Here is a 22,137-nt window from a genome sequence, read left to right on the forward strand (position 1 = left end):
AAGCCAGAGGTGTCTATTTTGTTGGGTAGTGGAAAAAATACAGATTTTGGAGGTGGAAACTTTGGATGGTTTGAGTTTGGTTTGCCATTTACCAGCAGCTCTCTTTCTATTTATAGTTTGCTATAATAGTTTTAAAGATGTACACAGACACAAAATAATTATACTGGTCCCACTTCTGCACCTTGCTTTCTTCATTTAATAATAAATTAAAAATATTTCCATAATAGCAAATATAGATTTATCTTTTCTACGTTGATGGTAGGAAAGAATTCCACTGTATGAATAAACTTTGACCAGTCCTGTATGGATAGACATTAAACATCTTTACAGCTTCTGGCTAAAATGGATGTTATAGTTGGTTCATCCTGTCACATATACACAGGTATATGTGTAGAGTAAATTAATGGAAATGAAATTATTTGTAAACAGAAATGTTCATGCTTATCTTGGAAGATATAGCACAGTTACGCTGTAATCAAGTATTGGCAAAGCTGTGGACTATAGACATATCATTCTTTGATCATAAAAGTACAAATTGGTGTGGACTTCCTGGGGTAATTTTATAATACTTATAAATAATAATTCCCTTCAGTGAATTGCCTTATTGGGTTACCTATTTGCATATTTTCTAAGCAGTTTACCTAGGAGAGTCCTTCAGAAATTAGAATAGCCCAAATTTAGTGGGTACTTTGCTAAAATGCTTGTTGGTTTGTTTTTTGTCCCAGATGAGCTTCTACTTAGATTTATTTATTTATTTATTTATTTATTCTACTTATTGCAGCAATGCAGAGTGGGGTGGTGGTGGACGTTTTAGGGTCTTCGTTAGCTTTTCATTTTACTTTTTATTTATTTATTTATTTATTTATTTTTGCATGGGCAGGCACCGGGAATCGAACCTGTGTCTCTGGCACAGCAGGCGAGAAGTCTGCCTGCTGAGTCACTGTGCACCCCCACCCCCCAAGCTTTTCATTTATTTTCATGATCAACTTGGAAACAATCTTCTGAGTGAATCCCCCATACTCTGGAGTCCTTACTCACTATACATCATGAGGTAGATATCCATTCAAGTGCCTGATCTATCTGGCTCCTCATATTACATAGAAGATATTTCACTTTCCCATGGTTTGCTGGTCTCTTGAGGCACTCAGGTCTGTACTCAACAGAAAACATAGGCTTGCTGAACTTCAGGTCTCTCACAGGGAGAAACAATACAAAGTTCTTCACTTACTACCTGTTTAAGCAAAGATCAGTTGAGAGGAATGGTATTCTGGGGAGATCGCTTGAGATACATCATCCTGTCTTCTCTTTCAGAGATCCTTACATACACACCTGGATCACATAGGATCACCAGAAAACGTTGTCCAAGACCTTGTCTGGAAAGATGTTTTTGAAGCTGGATTTCATTTTGGTGTGATATCTATTCAGTCTATTTTAATAAGAAATAGCCTTATGAAAACCTTAGTAGGGCTTATTGTAAGGATGTTGTACAAGTCCTGTACTCATCATATGACCAAATTTCATTTCTTTTTTAAATAAGAACTTTTGGGGAAAATTCCAGTAAGATATTAATATCAAGGAAAGTTGAAATTCTCCCAAGCCATTATCTTTATTTCAGGGGAAGTTTGAATCTTAGATAAGTTTTTATGTTTGTGTTGCTTGCTAGAAAGCTTGGAGCTAAATTTGTGCTTCCCTCACAGTAGATTTTACTTATCAAGCCAGCTCATCCAAGCATCCAGGAGAATGAGGCTCTATCTTTCCCCTCTGCAAAAATGTATTCTTATTATAAAACATGTCAGGATGTGTGTGTCTATAGCAATCTGATTAAGTCCTCAGACCTAGCCAGGGTATATGGATGAAGGAGGAGAGTGTCACAAAAGATCTCAAACACACTTACAAAGATATGCATTTGTTTAGAATTCCAAACCCCTCCTATTTTGATTCTTCTTTTGGCTCCTCTCAGCTTTCCTCAGGAATGATTTGTGCTACCTTCTGGGGCTTCCACAAAACTGTCTATTTTAACTTTCTTTTATTTCCATGTCTTTGTTAAATAAGGAGTGCTTTGGGGATCTTCGGCTTGTTCGTACTTGGCATTAACTCTAATAGAATTTGATTTTCCTCCAAATCTATGTAAGCCAAGTTTTGCTGACATGATAAAAGCTATACAATAAGATGTTAATTTTCTCTTTGTAGATCCTGGTTTTTACCTTTATTGCTTTTATAGCAATCCTGTTTTTCCCCAAATCAGTCTACATTTTCCTAAATAATTATTCTAACTTGTGCAAATTAATATATTTTATTATTAGCTTTAGCCTAATGGTTATGTAGGCCATTATAATATGCTTTCTTATGCTTCTTACTAGCTTCACTTTGTCTCCCTGCCCATCTGTGCCTTTAACGTATGCAACCTTGTCAGCTCTTAAGATGTGAGTTAACTGCAAACCATTCTGGAAATCTGAGAGAGTAAAGATAAACACATAAATGTTTATTTGGGCCTATGTGAAGTCACCATGTAAAGGATAGCAATTGCCTGTGTTTTAAGATGTGTGATGAGTAAATAAAATACAGTTTTGTAACCTTTGAGGCTGAGACAATGTTCAAGTAAAAAATATACAAAGTGGGGATCATTTGGGGGAGAGTCATTTAATCTGGCATGGTTCCATTTGGGGCAGAATCAATTAATTTGTAAAGAAAATAGCATTGGGGTACATGGGTAGTTTAGTGGTTAGAATGCCTGCCTTTCATGTGGGAGACCCGGGTTTGATTCCCCGACTATGCACCCCCCCAAAAAAAAAAAAACAAAAAGAAAAAAAATAGCATTGGCTATGATGTTCATATTAAACACAAAAACAGTCATTCCATCTTTAGCCATGTTGTATACAATTATGGTAAGAGACTCTAGAGTAAGTTTAAAGCATAGTCTCATGAACTGGTGAGAATAACCAAGGACTTATTTTAGTTATAACCTGCAAAATGAGCTTGGCCTTTATAAGCACATGAAACAATATTAAAGAAAAGATCCTATTCCTATTATTACTTTAAAAGTCTTCATATGTTATAGCACTGTTCACAGTAGCCCTATTGGTAGCTTGAATGTCTTTGACTGATGCTATTTGCAACATATGAAGGTTTGGGGTGACAAGAAACCTCTGCCAAGAAAAGTAAGGAAACACATTAACACTTGCTAGTCACACTGATCACAGATTACATGAATTCCAGAAGTTCTTCTATAACATGACTAATTTTAAACTAGAAGAAGCAGACAACACAGTGACCAAGTTTCATAAAACAAAAACATGTACAGATAAAATATAATGACACAGAGAGAAAACCAACATGTCTACCTAGGTGACCTCTTTCTTCGTATTCCTGGGAAAATTGAGCTTTCCCATCTGTGCACGCTTTGTATTAAACTTATTTCTATTCAGAGTATTGAAAGCCCATGATGACACTGCTTGTTTCATATGTCTGTCTTCCTTGCTAGACTATGAGTTTCTGAGTAAATGTAGAGGATCCTGCCCCTGCCCTGCCAGACAACCTCAGGTCCTTTTTACCTTTATTCTGTATCTCTGCTGCAGCTTCGGTGTGCTTTTGCTTCAACAGACCTACACTGCTGACTCTAGGTTATTGGAGAAGTTTTAAATACAGTATGGAAAGCCTGAGGCCCCTGGGTGTGTTCAATTCCCTGGTTGGTCGGGAGCTTCACCAAAGACTGATTTGTCAGGAATTGGGATCAGATCTGGAACTTAACTTACATTCCCAGATTCCTCTTCAGCAACATGCTGTGGCATTGAAGCTTTGCCTGAAATCAGACATTTTCTCAACTTCATCCCTTTCTCTGCTCTGCTTCTCTCACTTCCTTACTTATTTCTTTTGAAAGCCTTCCTTCAGAATTTACGTATGCAGGGGTCTTGTATCAGGGACTGCTTCTGGAGAATTTGACCCAAAGATGTCTAAGTTTATTTTATTTATCTGGGTCTACCCAGGCATTGTAGAGGTTTTAATAATGCTTGTGGAATAAAATGAATGAGAAAATCAAAACATATTGTGATGTAGAAACTTGGCAAGTATCCAAGTGCCTGTCTTTACTCTGGGTATAGCTGAATCTGAATTGGGTTCGGCATTGCTGGAGCTCTGCTCTCATTTAGGTAGTTTGGCCTTCCTGACATGCTAAAGGTATAGGAAGGATGTTCAACGCATTCTTTTTGTGGTCTGGGGGCACTAGTTTCTTGTTCACTTATATTGAAATTCCTCTTCGGTTTGATTTGACTGATGAAGGTGAGCAGATGATGCTTAAAGCAGAGGGTGACAGAAACTGATTTCTGAAAAGCACTATTCCTGGAAATGAATCTTCTTCACATATGTAATAAAGTGAGTGGAGGACAATGGGCTTATTTATGCCCCACTTTATCTGGGTCAGTCTTCTGCTGAATTCTCCTTCAGGGCTTCGCAGTTCCTGTGGGTTGAAATATGAAATTCTTAAAATGGCACTTAGGACCCCTGATGATCTGGGCCTGTATAACATCTCCAGTCTCATCTTCTGTTACTCTTCCCTATGCTTATTATTCACCATAACTAACTGTATAGCCCCTGCTCATACCACATGGTTTCTCATCACTGTGTCTTTGCTTGCATTCTATTTTCTTGTTAGAATAGGCTCACCTAACAAAAGTCACAAGATATTCATCTTGTTTATCAATTCCCTTATGTTAAGTGTCCCTCTTCTATGTTCCCATAACACCTTTTACATACCTCTACCAATGGACTTGGAAGTTTTAAAGATAATTGACTGTTTTGGGTTTTTTCCTTCTAGACTGAGAGCTCCTCCAGGCTGTACTTATTCACCCATGAACTCCACTGCCATGCACAAGGCAGCAAATGTTGTTTGAATGAATGACTTAATCACATTCATATGTGCCTCTATTATCATACAACTTTGTTAAAACCATCATAAATTAAGTTTTGTAATGCCATCATTTCCATATTATATAAAAATTGGAGAGTTGTTTGGGAGAAGTAGGACCATGTGATCAATAAATATTATTTATTCTCTGTAAGAAATTGAAGAAAAAGGTGGGGTGCACAAGAAGACCCCCTCATTAGGCAAAGTAAGCTAAGTATATTTGCGGAAGTTTCCCACAGAAATTCCTATCTCAGAGATATGATGGGAACAGAAAGTAGATGAAAGCAAGAGTAAGAGAGAGAACTTAGGTAGCCACCTAAACCTTTTATGAAGAAACAGATGTTACATGGTGAAGCAGTACCTGAAGGTGGTTGAGTCTCATGGTAGATGTCAAATGTAACCTGGGACCTTTTTGAGAATTAAAGTCTTTAAGGAAGATAATATATTGTGAAGGAGGTATAACAGAAGAGCTAAAGAGAATGGTATGGACAATCTATAGAATTATCCTAGACAGAATCCTGTCATGGAGGAGCAATATTGAAGTGCTGGATTGACTTGGGGTCCAACTTAGACTGCCCTTCAGAACTGGTGTTGAACATAAGCTGTATATATTGCTTGGTGAGAAGGAATCATTAACTCAAAGAATATGTAGATTTTAAGAACTGAAGTGGGCAATGCAGCCATTTGTTGATAAGGCAGAGACACAGAGTACGTCCAATTTCCTGAGTCATCTGATGGAGCGTCTTTACTGACCTAAAGAATATATAAATTTCTGTTCTGTTAAGTCACTGAGATTTCAAGTTAATTTGTTACCACAGTAAGCATATTCTTTCCTGACTAATACATAAATTGGTCCAGAATTGTGCTGTAGCTGTAATATAAGGTAAACTACGTGTCATCATTCAGAATATAAACAAGAAATCTCCACCACTATTAGAATAGAGGTTCTTCCTATTAGAATGCTTGGTTGGATTTTAAAATTGCTGTGGACCAATGACTACTGTGTCTTTTACTTTTACTGTATAAACGAAATTGTTTGTTATGGTTACCTTCTCCATCTTCCACTCATTATGTGATTGTGAAGAGTATTATCTGCAATTTAGATTCTAGGTAAAAAGACCGAAAGGATTAATACATGAACCTGGGAGAGATTTCTGAGCATCTCTTAGAGACCCTGGACTTTGAACTGGATGCTGTGACCAGATGGGGTTTAGAATCATCTTCTGTGGGCACAAAGAACAACAAATGCTTCTCTCTTCCTTACAGTTAGGTTAAATATTGTGGTGGAGGCAAGTGCTATAAGCCACTCCCAGAATGAACCATTGACAAGAACCCATGTGATCCTCCGTACTCTCTATTGCCACTGCAACCAAGAGGCCATGTGTGGAGCTGAGAACTTCTCAAGATGGAGTCACCTTGAATGCCTGAGTCATTGGAGAAAGGAGAGTCCATGTGAATCTGCATTCAAATTTGTGTGGTAAAGAAATAAACCTATAAACCTTTTTGTGGTGTTAAGCCATTGAGATACAGAACTGCAATGTAGCTAGTTTATCATTAGCAATTCACTTATGCATAGATATATAACAGTGAAACTTAAGAATATTACAGATAAAGAAAAAAATACTAAAGTTTCCAAAAAGAACATATCATTTGCAAAGGAAAAACAATTTGTTTCATGTCAGAATATGAACAGAAATATTTGATGCATAAAATGATGAAGTAATATTTTCAAAGTATTGGAGGGAAAAATATAAGCTAGAGATTTGTATCCAAACAAACTGTCATTTAAATTTGTGGGCACAATAAATATATAGTAAGGGAAACAGTCTTTAAACTCTTCCCACTCAAATACATATTATGAACACTCTTGCAAGAAATATACAAATAAGAAATATAAATCTAGGAGAATACTTCAGAAATTATGGGAGATAAAGATTATAAAATAATTTAGTAATGTTAAATGCAATTTAAAATAGCAAGAATCAAAGGCTATTAAAGAAAAACAAAAAGTATATTAATAATCCAGAACAATAGTCAATACCAATGCAGTGGGCATAGAGGAAATCCACGGACCATTGTAAATATTTCTCTTGTTTCAGGGAAAGAATAGATCATGAAAATCTTAACAGATTAATAAGAAAATTAAAGTTAGTATGTATCATCAGTTAAAGGTAATCACCAAAAGGAAAAAAAAAGAATGTAGAAATTTTGAACCATCTAATGAATATTTGATTTATTCAATTAAAAAAGAAAAGAAGGAAATGAAATAAATGAAAAGAAAATATAGTGAATGGAAAATATGAAGTATGAAGCATGAATTAATAAGTTACAACAAATGTAAATGGGTTAACAGTTAAAAGGCAGAAAATTTTAGATGGGTAAAAGAACAAGATCTAGCAATGTCTTGTTTAACAAAAGGCATACAGAAAGATACAGAAACTTCGAAAAATATTTACAACATTTATGAAGAACACCACCAAAAATGTGATAAAGTAGCAATTTTAATACTTAAAGAAAAATAATTTGAGATAAAAATTTTCCTCTGAATCAAATAATGATTTTTATGAGAAAGGAGATAGAAGGTAATACCATCAGGAACAAACATGCATTATTGGCATAGACTTAATTATATAAATTAATAAAAGCAAAAGAGTAGGAGAAATAGATAAATCAATGTTTATAGTTGGATAATTTCACATACATCAGCCATATATTGGCAGATCAAATTAAGTTGAAAATCTGAATTTTTTAATTAATAAATTTGAACTATTAAACATATCGAAGAACTCTCATTGTACAAATAATGCACATCTATTAAAACACATGTGGGGGCATTTACAAAAACTAAGTACTAGGCAACTAATTAAATCTCAGTATTAAATGGACTATGTTCGATAGCCACAATACAGTAAAATCAGAAATCAATGATGCGACTTTATTTTTAAAAACCCATAAAATCATATTAAAGTATAAAAACTAAGTAACAAATTACTGAATAATTCTGGATTAAAAATAAAAATACAAAATCATCAAATATTTTTAAATAGTTGATAATGGAAACTGCATAGCAGAAGTTATGGGACACAGCTAAAGCAAAGGTAAAATTTTTATAGCATTATATATTTAAGTACATTTATCAGGAAACAAGAATGTCTGAAAAGAAATGAGTCAGGTATAAAACTAATTAGAAATTGAATGCATTCCCTCTAAGACTCAGAATAAATTACCATAATTGCTGTTTACATAAACTAGAGGTTTCACACCCAATTATTAGGAAATAAATAAGAGAAATAGGAATTGTAAGGGAAAAAATAAGAAAGTCATCTTTTATGTATAATTAGATCACCAGTCTAGAACAAAAAAGAACATAAACAGGAAATAAAAGAACTAAAATGATACCAGATATATATAACATATAATTACGTGTTTCAACTTAGTAAGTAGAAAATAAAAACAGAAACAAAATATATTACTTTACAGCTATCAGATTGGCAAAAATGAGAAAGTTGGAATAATGCCAGGTATATGGTAGGTACACAGGGCAAAATGGTATTCAGAAACCTAGTGGTTACATAGCACCTAGTCAAATTAAACACACAGAAATCCCACTGCTGGATAAATGTCCTCAAGAAATCCCAACTTAAGTCCATAACAGGGCATTGTGAGGAGGTACAGCACACTGTTGTCTCTGGTAGCAGCACCCAAATAATGGAAATGTAAGAAATTGTGCAGCTGCAATAAGCAATGAACTAGATGTGCAATTATAGCTACGGCATATCTTAAAACATGGTACTGAATGAAAGAGGTGGGAAATACAAGGAGATCTATAGCCTATTATTTAGGAAAATTAAAATATGCACAGAAGCCACTGTTTTGCAAGGACATATACAAATAAAAAGATGAATAGTGACCACATTAGCAGGGAGGACAGTTAATAGAAGGGGGGAATAGTGGTAACATGTCAGGAAGGGAGGAAGTTTTCATCCTGTTTCTTTCCTATCAGGATGTTTAACAACACTGGAGGAGGCTGCTTTTCACTCTTTGTCTGGGTTTCTGCTGTACTTACTCAGTAATCGTTTGCTTTGCCTCTAAATAGCTCATTCATTTCTTCAGCAGACATTTGTCATGACATTAAAGTGTGTCTGTGGAGAGGGAGGGTCACTAAACAAATGAACAAGGACATCAGATAGCAGTAAGCCCCAAACAAGGAATTACCACCTGGTAGAGTGATGTACCAGGTACCCCACCTACATAGGGTGCAGGTTGATTGATTTGAGGAGGTGTATTGGTTTCCCAGGGCTGCCATAATAAATAACCACAACAAACTGGGTGGCTTAAAAAAAAAAGAAAATTTATTTTCTCAGTTCTGGAGACTAGAAGTACAAAATAAAAATTTCAGCAGGGCCATGCTCCCTCTGAAGCCTGTAGAGGACAGTTTTCCTTGTCTCTTCCAGCTTTTTGTGGTTGGCAGCAATCTTTGGCATTCCTTGGTTTGCATTTGCATCAACTCCAATCTCTGCCTCTGTCCTTACCTGGTGTTCTTCCTGTGTGTCTCTTGTGTCCGAATTTCCTTTTTTTTTTTTTAATTTTTTTTTATTAATCAAAAAAAAAAGAAAAGAAATTAACACAACATTTAGAAATCATTCCATTCTACACATGCACTCAGTAATTCTTAGTATCATCACATAGATGTATGATCATCATTTCTTAGTACATTTGCATCAATTTAGGAAAAGAACTAGCAAAACAGCAGAAAAAGATATAGAATGTTAATATACAGAAGAGAATTAAAATAATAATACTAATAAATATATATATATATATATATAAAAGGAAAAAGAAAAAAAAAAACAAAAGATACAAACAAGCAAACAAAAAACTATATTTCAGGTGCAGCTTCATTCAGTGTTCCAACATAGTTACATTACACTTAGGTATTATTGCGCTGTCCATTTTTGAGTTTTTGTATCTAGTCCTGTTGCACAGTCTGTATCCCTTCAGCTCCAATTACCCATTATCTTACCCTGTTTCTAACTCCTGCTGGTCTCTGTTACCAATGATATATTCCAAGCTGATTCTCGAATGTCGGTTCACATCAGTGGGACCATACAGTATTTGTCCTTTAGTTTTTGGCTAGATTCACTCAGCATAATGTTCTCTAGGTCCATCCATGTTATTACATGCTTCATAAGTTTAGTCTGTCTTAAAGCTGCATAATATTCCATCGTAGGTATACGCCACAGTTTGTTTAGCCAGTCGTCTGTTGATGGACATTTTGGCTGTTTCCATCTCTTTGCAATTGTAGATAATGCTGCTATAAACACTGGTGTGCAAATGTTGGTCTGTGTCTTTGCCCTTAAGTCCTTTGAGTAGATACCTAGCAGTGGTATTGCTGGGTCGTAATCCATTCTGCCATTCTATGTCTTTTGATTGGGAAATTCAGTCCATTAACTTTTAGTGTTATTACTGTTTGGATAATATTTTCCTCTACCATTTTGTCTTTTGTATTATATATATCATATCCGATTTTCCTTCTTTCTACACTTTACTCCATACCTCTCTCTTCTGTCTTTTCGTATCTGACTCTAGTGCTCCCTTTAGTATTTCTTGCAGAGCTGGTCTCTTGGTCACAAATTCTCTCAGTGACTTTTTGTCTATAAATGTTTTAATTTCTCCTTCATTTTTGAAGGACAATTTTGCTGGATATAGAAGTCTTGGTTGGCAGTTTTTCTCTTTTAGTAATTTAAATATATCATCCCACTGTCTTCTAGCTTCCATGGTTTCTGCTGAGAAATCTACACATAGTCTTATTGGGTTTCCCTTGCATGTGACAGATTGTTTTTCTCTCGCTGCTTTCAAGATCCTCTCTTTCTCTTTGACCTCTGACATTCTAACTAGTAAGTGTCTTGGAGAACGCCTATTTGGGTCTAATCTCTTTGGGGTGCGCTGCACTTCTTGGATCTGTAAATTTAGGTCTTTCATAAGAGTTGGGAAATTTTCAGTGATAATTTCTTCCATTAGTTTTTCTCCTCCTTTTCCCTTCTCTTCTCCTTCTGGGACACCCACAACATGTATATTTGTGCGCTTCATATTGTCATTCAGTTCCCTGATCCCCTGCTCAAGTTTTTCCATTCTTTTCCCTATAGTTTCTGTTTCTTTTTGGAATTCAGATGTTCCATCCTCCAGTTCACTAATTGTAGCTTCTGTCTCTTTAGATCTACCATTGTAGGTATCCATTGTTTTTTCCATTTTTTCTTCTTTGTCCTTCACTCCCATAAGTTCTGTGATTTGTTTTTTCAGATTTTCTATTTCTTCTTTTTGTTCAGCCCATGTCTTCTTCATGTCCTCCCTCAATTTATTGATTTGGTTTTTGAAGAGTTTTTCCATTTCTGTTCGTATATTCAGCATTAGTTGTCTCAGCTCCTGTATCTCATTTGAATTATTGGTTTGTTCCTTTGACTGGGCCATATCTTCAATTTTCCGAGCGTCATCCATTATTTTCTGCTGGTGTCTGGGCATTTGATCAGATTTCCCTGGGTGTGGGACCCGGCTGGTTGAAAGGTTTTTATGTGAAATCTCTGGGCTCTGTTTTTCTTTTCCTGCCCAGTAGGTGGCGCTCGTGGCACTCGTCTGTCTGCGGGTCCCACCAGTAAAAGGTGCTGTGGCTGCTTTAACTTGCCAATCCAAATCTCGCAGTCGGCCTGGGAAACCGTGCATGGAGTGGGGGGTCGCCGGCCGCCGCAGCTTGGGGGAGTGCTGGTCCAAATTGCCCAGCTGGCCCGAGACGCCAAGCGTGGCGGGAGGGCCCCGCCATCCAACATTCCCAGTCAGACCGGGGAGCCACGTGCGTGGAGGGGACCCCAGTCTCCAGCCGCCCTGGCCGGGAAAACGCGCACCCCTCGGGTATCTCACCGCAGCGGATTCCCCCCCTCCCCGCCCCCATTCAGCCGTTCCAGAATGGGGTACATTGTCTTTTTGGTCTCTGTCATGGCTCCAGGAGCTCTTTCGTATTGTTTCTGTTTCTTTAGTTGTTTTTCTGGAGGAGGAACTAAGACCCGCGCATCTTACTAAGCCGCCATCTTCTCCGGAAGTCCCGAATTTCCTTTTTCTCATTAAAACACCACCTTAATCCAGTGTGATCTCATCTTAGCTTGATTACATTTGCAAAGACCCTATTTCCAAATAGGATCACATTTACAGGTACCTAGGATTGAATATATCTTTTTGGGGAAACACAGTTCAACCACAATAGGAGATGAGATTTGACAAAATCGGAGGATGAGAAAGAGCCAGACATGCAAAGACCAGGAGGAAATGCTTCCCAGGCTGATGAAACAGCTCTAACAGGGTCCTGCAGTGGGAATGAGGCCAGTGTTGGTGGAGTTACATGGGAAGGAGATGTGTAGAGAGGTAGATGGGGCCCCAAATCTCACAGGCTTTGTAGATTATGGGAAGGAGTGAAGACTCTATTTCAGTAAGCAAAAGGAGGATAGGATTAGTTTTAGATTTATAATCATTGTTGTGACCTCCAAAACCTCAGAATAAATTGCATGATAGACTGTTCTCCTGAGTCCCTCAGCAAATATAATGCAGAGCATTGGGGAAGGAGTGTACTATACTCACAGATTTTCCTTGAATACTGTTGTATCCCCCTTAAAATCCTTTCAATGTATCTCAAAACCTGCAAGTTATGACCCAACTTCAACAGTATATTATTTGTTATTGTTGATATTAATCTTGAGCAAATCACTTATATTTCCCATGTTATAATTTCTTCTTTTGAAACCTGTGTCAAACCTTATCTCCCCTGCCTCTCTTATTACATAGCCATGTCCTTGATTTTTCAGTCACACCTTCTGTTATTTTGCCAACTTGCCCTTGGTTTTGCTTTTTAACATCTGGACTTACAAACAGAGAAGGGCTGTTGAAGTTTGGGTTTGCTCAGAGCCATCTTCAACCTTCTAGTATATAATCTTATAATACATTTATGAGTTTAGGGAGAGATATGTGTGCACTTTTCTTACTTTAAAAACATTAGTCAGTTCCATTTTTATCAGATGGTTATGGAAAAGTTAGAGGATTTTTGCTCTTTCCATTTTCTCATTTGATTGGAGTAGAAGAAAAGTTTCTATGCTTTAAGAATTGTTTCCCAAATGAAATATTCTCTTCTCTATTGCCTTTGACATTTGTTGCTATCAGATTCCTCTTTTTATGTGCATAAACTGCTTATTTGATTTGACCTGGTTCTGAATAAAAGAAATTGATTCAGAAGGGATTCTGCCTTTGGAAATGGTATTGAATGAAAGCATTATGCTAACATATGCTGAAACTTAAAACTGCAAATGCAGAGGAGAAAATGGTCTTGCAGCTACTTCCCTTATTTAGACTATTGGAGACATGAGACTTTATCCTTATAAAATACCATGTGTTTGCAGCTGAGACTGCAGTGAAATCAAGATACATTAGGAGAAATTGACATTAAAAGTGCAATATAACAGATGGATGGAAAAATGAATTTTTATCAACATGATCCATTAGTGTTCCTTAGCTAGGCAGAGGAGAACAACGGTTTGGAACAAATCAAGAAGAATGATGCTTAACTTGTGTTTGCTTGTTCTAAAGGGTGACCATATTCATAATCTTTCATTAGAAATGCATTTGCTTCTGGTCAGATTGGAGACTTTTTTCCTATTGCTGTTGGGAGTGGGATTGTTGGAAGGTTAGGGAGGTGGGTGATGGAAATGTTTTGGTGGAAAGGATTTGGCTTACCAAATTAGATTAAATAAAAAGAGAGAAAGCAGGTCCAGTGGAGTGGAGTCCTGACTAAATGGTGATCTTTACAAAGGAGGAGAATTAATCACCAAGTTGGGGAAAGCTGAGTGGCTCCATCATCAACTATTAACCTCAAATAACCGTGGGTAACTTTGGTATCAATATTTAAAAGCAGATCTAATGCAGACCCTTTTTCTAACTTCAAATTCTCTATATTCTTTAACCAGCACTCTTTGTGTCTACTCTTTAATTGATTTCTTGAATTAATTGGTACTTATTTTTTAATGGGAAGAAGGAAGAAAGGAGAAAGAAAAGAACTGTGAACAGAATGTCCTCAATTTTTCTTTATAAACTAGGCTGAATGCACAAGCCATTGGAGACACTGTGCCAATTCATTAGGGAAAAGTTTGAGTTTCACTGCAGATAAAGAATTACTAGGTTGCCTGCCTCACTGCCAAGGCATAAGTAGCTTGAGATAATTCATTTACAGCATCTCCTGCATGTACCTATCACTTCCTTGCCTCTGGCTGATGTTAATAATATTAGCTTGGGAGATGGAAGTGCAGGGGGAAAGGGAAGTTCCCTCTGATGTCACTTAGACTCATCTAGAATCAGCACAATTGTAGCCCACAGATGCATGCTTGGATTAAAACCTAGCCTATCAATCTTCATCAAATTCCCTGCAGAATTTGTCTGTGAACAAAATAACAGTCACGTAGCTGCACGAAAGCAGGAAACAGAGATGGCTGGGGGAGTTTGTGCAAAATTTTAAACCTGGAAGGAAACTTTAGAGACTACTTAATTCAGCCTAGCCTGGTCTGGAATTAAGGCAGGTGAAAAAGAAGTTGAACTCAATTAGACCACTACCAAGTGCCAGGTCATGTTCGTAAATTTTATTCTAACTTATTCTGCATGCCAACACTCCAAAGAAGGGCTATTATCAACCATATTCCTTCCATACTTTTTTGAGATAAGGAGTTTCAGATATATTAAGATATTTCCTATGTGTAGGGCTAATATGCCTTTCTCAGATAACTGTGATGGTAATTACAGAATGAGGCAAATATTCTTAAAAATATTTCTTTCCCACTGTAAATTGCATGGTACTATTACACCATTAATTCTTAGTATAGAGGGAAGGCCATGAGCTTTGGAGGTAGAATAATGGAATTCTTTTCAACCACTCACTATGTGTGTGAGTTCATATAAGTCACTTATATTCTCTGTATCTCAGTTTTCTCATCTCTGTAATGGAAACAATAAGTTTATATGCACAATCTCTCTTATATTGTGTAGTAGTAAGCTTCAGGTGTCAACTTGGCCAGGTGATGGTGCCTAGTTGTTCTGTTGTTGTGCACTTAAATCATTAGCACATGAATTTCATCTATGGTAGATTACATCTGAGGTCAGCTACAGAGAGTGCCTTCCACAATAAGTGAAGCTTAAAAGAGGAGTTCAGAAAAGAGAGATGGAGCTCAGCTCAGCTCAGCTCAGCACAGCACAGCACAGCACAGCACAGCACAGCACAGCACAGCACAGCACAGCACAGCACAGCACAGCACAGCACAGCACAGCACAATCAGCTCAGAGCTCAGAGCTCAGAGCCAACACAGACCAGACATTTGGAGATGTGGAAAGGAATCATCCAGGGGAAAGCCATTTGAACCCAGAAGCTGAGAAGGAGGGCCAGCAGACATTGCTGTGTAACAGAGAAAGCCAGAGGGAAAGCTGCCTTCTCTGTAAAGAAATGTATATTTGTATTTAAATAAATCCCTTTTATAAAAGCCATTCCATTTCTGGTATATTGCATTCCATCAGCATTGGCAAACTAAAACACATTGTTAGCAAAGTATACCTGCTGGCTCAGTGGGTAAGGATTGGGTGGGGTAGGGTCAGTAAGTGGAGGGGAAGACCAAGAACATGTCAGGAGAGGAGACAGAATGTACCAGCCAATGGTACCAGAGTGCTCTTGAGAGGAGAGAGACCTTGTTTTCAACAATGTGTATCTCAAGTGGGATCAGTACTATCTATAGTTAACATTAGGTGTTAAATCAACATGCTTTGCCTGAAAATAAGTATTGACTTATCATCATTCAACTGTGATAGTTGTGGTATTGTTTTTAGGGCTTAGGTGACTGAATCCAAAAGGAGTCCAATGTTGGAACCTGAAAAACAATGAATACAGCTCTACAGCCTCTGGAAAAGACCCCCTAGTTTATTATTGGGTGTCAGAAAGGAGAGGGAAAGAAATACCAGTCAGAAACTGGTCATGGGGCCGATCTCTTGCATAAACTTGATTCCTTTTCCTGGAGTCATCTAAAGGTGCTGTTCAGTCTATTAGTTCATATGCAGGACAGGAGATTAGACCTGGAAATATACAGTATCTCCTGAGTAGCTTCCAACTGTGCATTGCTCATCATAATGAAAATATTGCTGGTGAAGGAACAATACTTATTATTATGCAGAGATGTTAGTAACTGAACTCTGAGACCTCTAAAAAATGTTCAAAATCCTCTTATTCGAGAAAGCAGGATTCCTGATATTTGTAATTAATCCTAATTTGGAAGACAGAATATTTGATTCAGATGAGTGAACAGGTTGCTTTAAAACATTTTGTAAGCAAAACTTTTAGGAGAACTTTAGGCATGAGGCCGCATCCACTCAGATGGGAAAAGCTTCCCTCTTTTTTCTCTCTGGGGCATCTCTGCAGTCAGAAGAATCACTTTGGATGTGCCAGGTTCTAAGTAACATGACTCAGAAGCCATGTCTCATTCATCTTTGTGCTCCTCATAGAATCTATGAGGTACTTGATAAATAGTTGTTACAGAATAATGCTACCACAGATTTGGCGATATTTACCTCTTAGATGAAGAGAAATGCAACCAGTCAGAAAACGGGGGCTTGGGATCACAAAAAGTAATTATTGAAGAGTTTATAGATGCCCTGTCCTTTAAATTTTCTTCCTCTCTGAATTAAACTTTCTCCAGATTCCCTGGTTTTGAAGAGTTTTAAAAGAATTTCTCTTATCAGGTGGCATTTCAGACCTTTTGTTCCTCTCTGCATTCCCAGCTGTTTGATACAAACACCAAGCTTCCTAGAAGAGGAAGTATTCACTGCCTGAGAGGCAATGGGGAGCATGCTGTAATTAAGGGCAAACCCATTTCCACTTCACTAGCAGCCTGTGGATGCTTTAAGAAGGAAAAAAAAATCAATTGAATATAAATATCAAACTTCTTGGGGTTTTGATCTATACATTTCACGAACTGAGTTCCTGGCAGAGCTTGGATTTTAAGGAGTTGATAAGGATGCTTTGTTGCTAAATTGCAAAACGGAACAGAGAAGGTCCTGCTGGGCACTGAGGAAGAACAGCTGGGCTCTGATGGGCACTAGAGCTGGAAAGCCATGTAGAGGCAGAAGGTGGATGCATATCCTTTTGGGGGATATGGGTCACAGCCAGGAAGCAAATAGCAAAGAAATATTAGTTTCTGGGAGAAGAGAGGGTAATTCCTGCTCCATTCAACACATTTTAGCCGCTGATAATGAAAGAGAGAACTTCTATTTAAGTTTCTTCCCTTTCTCCCAACACTCTTTTTCTTCCCACTCTTTGGATTGCCCTGAACTGGAGCTTTATTGGCCTTTCCTTTGCCAGTGGGTAGGATATTATACTTTAAAAGGCATGTAGTCATGTTTTGTTTCCTGTTTTGACTTCCTGGGCAAATCGGCATTTGGACAAGATCTTAGCTTCTGGTGCCAGAGCAGCGAGCTTTCAGCTTTCTCCATTCCAGCTCCTGGTCCATGTGCCTGGACCTCTATAAGAGGATTCAGAGTCTGCCAAGCAGAATCAAGCACTTGGATGCAGAATGAGTTTCCAGGAGACTCATTTAAGTGCCTAGCTCTAAGTTTTGATTTTTGATTTCCATTTGCCCAAGAAGCCCTGCACCAAGTTGTAATTATTGAGTAATTACCCCATGCTGAGGAAAAGTAGCATTTCATTTGCCACTATGGCCTCGAGGGAATGTCTCCTGTGGCAGGAAAACCTGGAAGCAAAGAAAATGATAGCATTGGGTCTCCAAATTTCTATTCCAAACCCCACCTACCACCAGCTATTGCAAAGGATACAAGATCGTGCAGAAATATCAGTGCAGGCTTGGAAACAGATGCTGGCAAAGGAAGTTGCCAAAGTTTGTAAGGAACAGCTTAGCCTTGGGAGACGAGTAGTTGCCAAGCAACAGGTGGTTAGTAGCATCTGAGGGAAGATCAAAGTCTCATGCCTTCACCCATCTGGATGACCCTGCCCTGAGTATAACCTTCCCTGAACCTGTCCCCATATGCTCCCTGGGCAACATACCTGACCTTGAACTCCTGCAATGCCCTGCCTATCTCTTATGTGACACTTAGCTTATTATATATTTAAATATCTCTCCTGCCCACTAGAATGTGTGATCATCATAGGCAACAACTGTGACTCATTTTGTTATCCCCTAATACTTAATTCTTCAAGTTATGCTTATTATACTAAACTCATGAATTGAGAGAGGCTGCAAAGGCGAATGGGTGCATACTAATGGAAAGGAGCAGCTTCCCTCAAATTAGGCTGGTTTTGGATCCAGAAGCTTCTTTGGAAGCAATTAGGGTATGGTATATAGAGCTGCTGGCTCTAAGGAATGCCTGTGGAACACTCTCCTAAGTATCTGTATCAGTAAAGAAGCTAGTATTTCTTGACAAATCAAAGACAAGAAACAGTGGACTCAATCAGAAGTGATTTCAATCGTAAGGGTTGCATTTCCACAAAGAGTAATATGGTGAGAAGTCTGGGTTAAATTTATGAGTCAGAACTTGCCAGCAGAATCATTTTAGACAAGGTTCTCAGAGTCTTCTGAGGTTTGGTTTACTGTTACTACAGGAAAGACAATTCCTAATTCGCACATAATATGTTCAAATAGTGAGAATTCCCATGTTAATCTTTAGGTCTCCATTTTACCTTCTTCACAGAAACAGTTGCATGCCTTTTTCAGGTTTTCATCTTTTCACCATCCTAATGATAGAGAAGGTAAAAGATTTTCTTTTTCCTGTAATCTTGACCAGGAGTTGCTGGAGTCAGGAAAAACAGACAATGTAGTTTTGGAGTAGCTGTTCTTGGCAACTCTGAAATCTGCCAGCAAATGGATTCAGATGGCATGGGCCATATGGCTACTGGAAACTAATTTACTTTTGCCTCTTGCTTTTGAAATGAAAAATAATGATCATAAATCCTATAGGAAGAGCCAATCTGAAGCTAAGCATCTCTGGTCATAACCTATTTTTCATTTGATTTATAAGGAAGCAGGGAAGACATTCCCCCTTTACAGGATTTGTTGTCCTCAAAGTTTTCTTCTGTTCTATTTCAGCCCAAGCACTGGGAAACAGAATTGCTTTTGTATTAAAACGTTGAAATATTCTTTTAAAAAGAGAAAAAGAGAATGGCAACACCGCTTTCTTTTTTCTGCACCATGTAAAATTTTCTTGGAGTTTCAGAAATGTGTACTTTTTGCAAAACTTTTCTGAAAATTCCACTGGATGGAAGCTTAAGAGATCATCTTTTTATTCTCTGAGAGTTGGAGAACTGCAAAATTTCTTATTGTATTATTCTGTATACTATTTTTCAAAGACAATACTTTAGAAATGCAGTTCAGTCCTAATGAGAAAAATAAAATTCACATTACTAAAGACTGGAAACTCCCTTCATTTCTGCAAGCCCTCCTCAATTTCTCTTATCAAACCCCTAGAGGATATCTTTTCAAGGGTCTTAGAGCCCCTTTTTTAGTTTCTTTGTACCTAAAGCAAATACTGTGCAATAGGAATATGTTGGCTGAAATTATTGAGACTAGGAGAAGTCCAAAATCAAGGGATCATCAGGGTAATACTTTCTCTCAGCAGACCGAAATTCTGGTACTGACTGCCAGTGATTGTTCATCCTTGACTTTTCTGTCACATGGCAATGCACATGGTAGCCTCTCATGGCCTTTCCCTTCTCTTCTCAATTCCATTGACTTTCAGCTTTTGTCTACTCAATCTGTGACTTTCTTTTTCTTTCTTTTACCTCCCCTATATGGCCTTCAATAATAGGACTAAGGACCATTTTGGGACACATCTTATCTGAAGTAACCTCTTCAAAAGTTCGTATTTACGAGGGTTCATACTCACAAGATTATATTAAATTTAAGAATACGTTTTTTTTCTGGGGTACATATCTCCAAATTATTACAGCTCCCATTCCAAGGTGGATATTTACCTGGTACATGGGTGGAGTAGAACCATAATATATTCTTCCCCTCTCCTCTCTTCTCTCCTCTTTTTGAAAAACATCACAATAAGTAGGGAATGTATGCTATATGGTACCCCCAGGCAACTGTGCTTCATTTACAAAGTTGAGAAAGGAAAGGAAATTGTGGCTAAAGGGGCTTCACTTTGCATTTTATAGAACAAGTCTAATAAAACTTCACCAACTCCAGTAGATTAGATGAATGTGAAATTAGGAACAACAGCACTCTGATGCTCACCACTCAGAGGCAAGTTTCCTGCCTCAGAAAAATCAAAGGGGACCTAAACTCAAAGTAGAATCCAAGTGTTCAAGTGTCAACCGATGATACCCATCTGTTCCCTGTCACCCCGCATGGCACAGCAATGTGCACTGGACAATTATAATCAAAGACAAAAAATCAAGACCTTGAATCTAGGCCATCTCTGCCCCACTCTGCTTTGGTCAGGTATCAGGTTTAATCATCTCAGATATTGACACTTTTTTGGGGTAGAAACAAATAATACTAGGAAGAGTGCTCTCTCTTGGGAAGCAGATTGGCCTAAAACAAACATGAGTTAGCAATGACTAAAATATTTAGATGACAAAATATAGGTAGCTAAATTATGCCTGACAGTGAAATTTATTTTACATTTACTATTCAGACTCTGCTTGATCTCCCATTTATTCATGTATGATTGGGGTATGAACTCTAAAACAGGTGTGGATGAAAAAACAAATTGGAATATTCTCACAGCCCAATAGCCATCATCCAAAAATGAGCTGTTTAGTAAACAGAAATTATCTGTTGGCATGTCACTCTCTCCTGATTTGTGGGCTATGTAAGGCCACTGACTCTGCTTTAATTGTTTTCCCAACATCCAGCCCAGAGCCTGACCCATATCAAGTTCTTGTGAAACATTTGTTCATTAAGAATGAGTCTATCATCCAAATGGTTTGGATTTTTTTATGATGGAAATGATTGGTTAAATAATGCTCTACCTCTACAGTTTCATATATGTATATATACTATACATATATACTGTAAGTATATACTTTCTGATGCTCACATGTATGCATATTTATTAATGTGACAGATAAATGCTGGAATTTTGATCCCCTTTGTATAGCCTCTGAGAGATACAGGTTGCTTTTACCATCACAAGAACTTAAAGTACATGAGTGAATCTGGGTTAGGCTCAGAGATGAATGAACATTCAGATAAAACTAATTTTGTTTAATCTGGGGCAGAGCATAGTCCATATTCAGTGATAAGTTTGGAAATGGTATTGAAAGGGATATATCTAGTTAGTACGCAGGAGTCTTAGGTTGCATTCTCTGAGAAATAGGAACTGACATGGAGTCGAGAGTGTGATAAGCTTAATTGAGAAGTAACACCTGTGAAAGAAAAGCAGCAGAAGCAGAGTTGGGGCTGAAGAAGTCTCCAGACTCTGAGGTAGACTTGACAAAGACTTTACCAGCTCAAAGAGTAGCTCCTGAAGAGACTGCCTGTTAGGGAAATCCTGAATTTCATAGAAATGGCAGGGACCTAGTACCACCACCCTGCTCAGTCACTGGCTGGTTGTCTCTACCCCAAAATATATGATCTTGGCTACCATCCCTATGCTCAGTCATTGGCTGGGGGAAGCCCTGAGAAGAATTTGACCTTGGCTGACATGGACCTTGAAGGGGCTAATAGCTGGATGCTCCTAGTTAACCACATTCCTGCATTTGGGCAGCAAGATCTCTCTGAAGGGGAATCTGAGGGGTCCACCTCTGTGTTTGCCACAGTCTACCCCATGCACCATGTGGAGTTGCTTTTCACTGCATGTATGAGGAGCAATTCCTCAAGCACTCTGGTGGCCCTCACTTCCTGAGGGGAACTTATACTAGGGAAGTTAGTGGTATGACTACAGACCCCCATGCTATAGTTGGTTGTGGGAGCACAACCAGAGCTCATCATTTCTCTCTTCCACTCTGCATTCTAAATTCCTCTTAACCCCAGTAATCACATCTGATAGTCTTGGTGGCTCACATGTGGCATGACCCAAACCCTCACTCTTAAAGGGTCTGAGACCCAGGTAACCGTTCCCTTCTTGGACTAGTATTGTTCGACTTGTTCAATCACCATTAGGCATGTGACTACCAGGAAGCCTCAGTGAATCCAAGTTCTACAAGTATTACTCCC

Source organism: Tamandua tetradactyla, chromosome 19 (genome assembly GCF_023851605.1).
Source record: "Tamandua tetradactyla isolate mTamTet1 chromosome 19, mTamTet1.pri, whole genome shotgun sequence".
NCBI classification, from domain to species: Eukaryota; Metazoa; Chordata; class Mammalia; order Pilosa; family Myrmecophagidae; genus Tamandua; species Tamandua tetradactyla.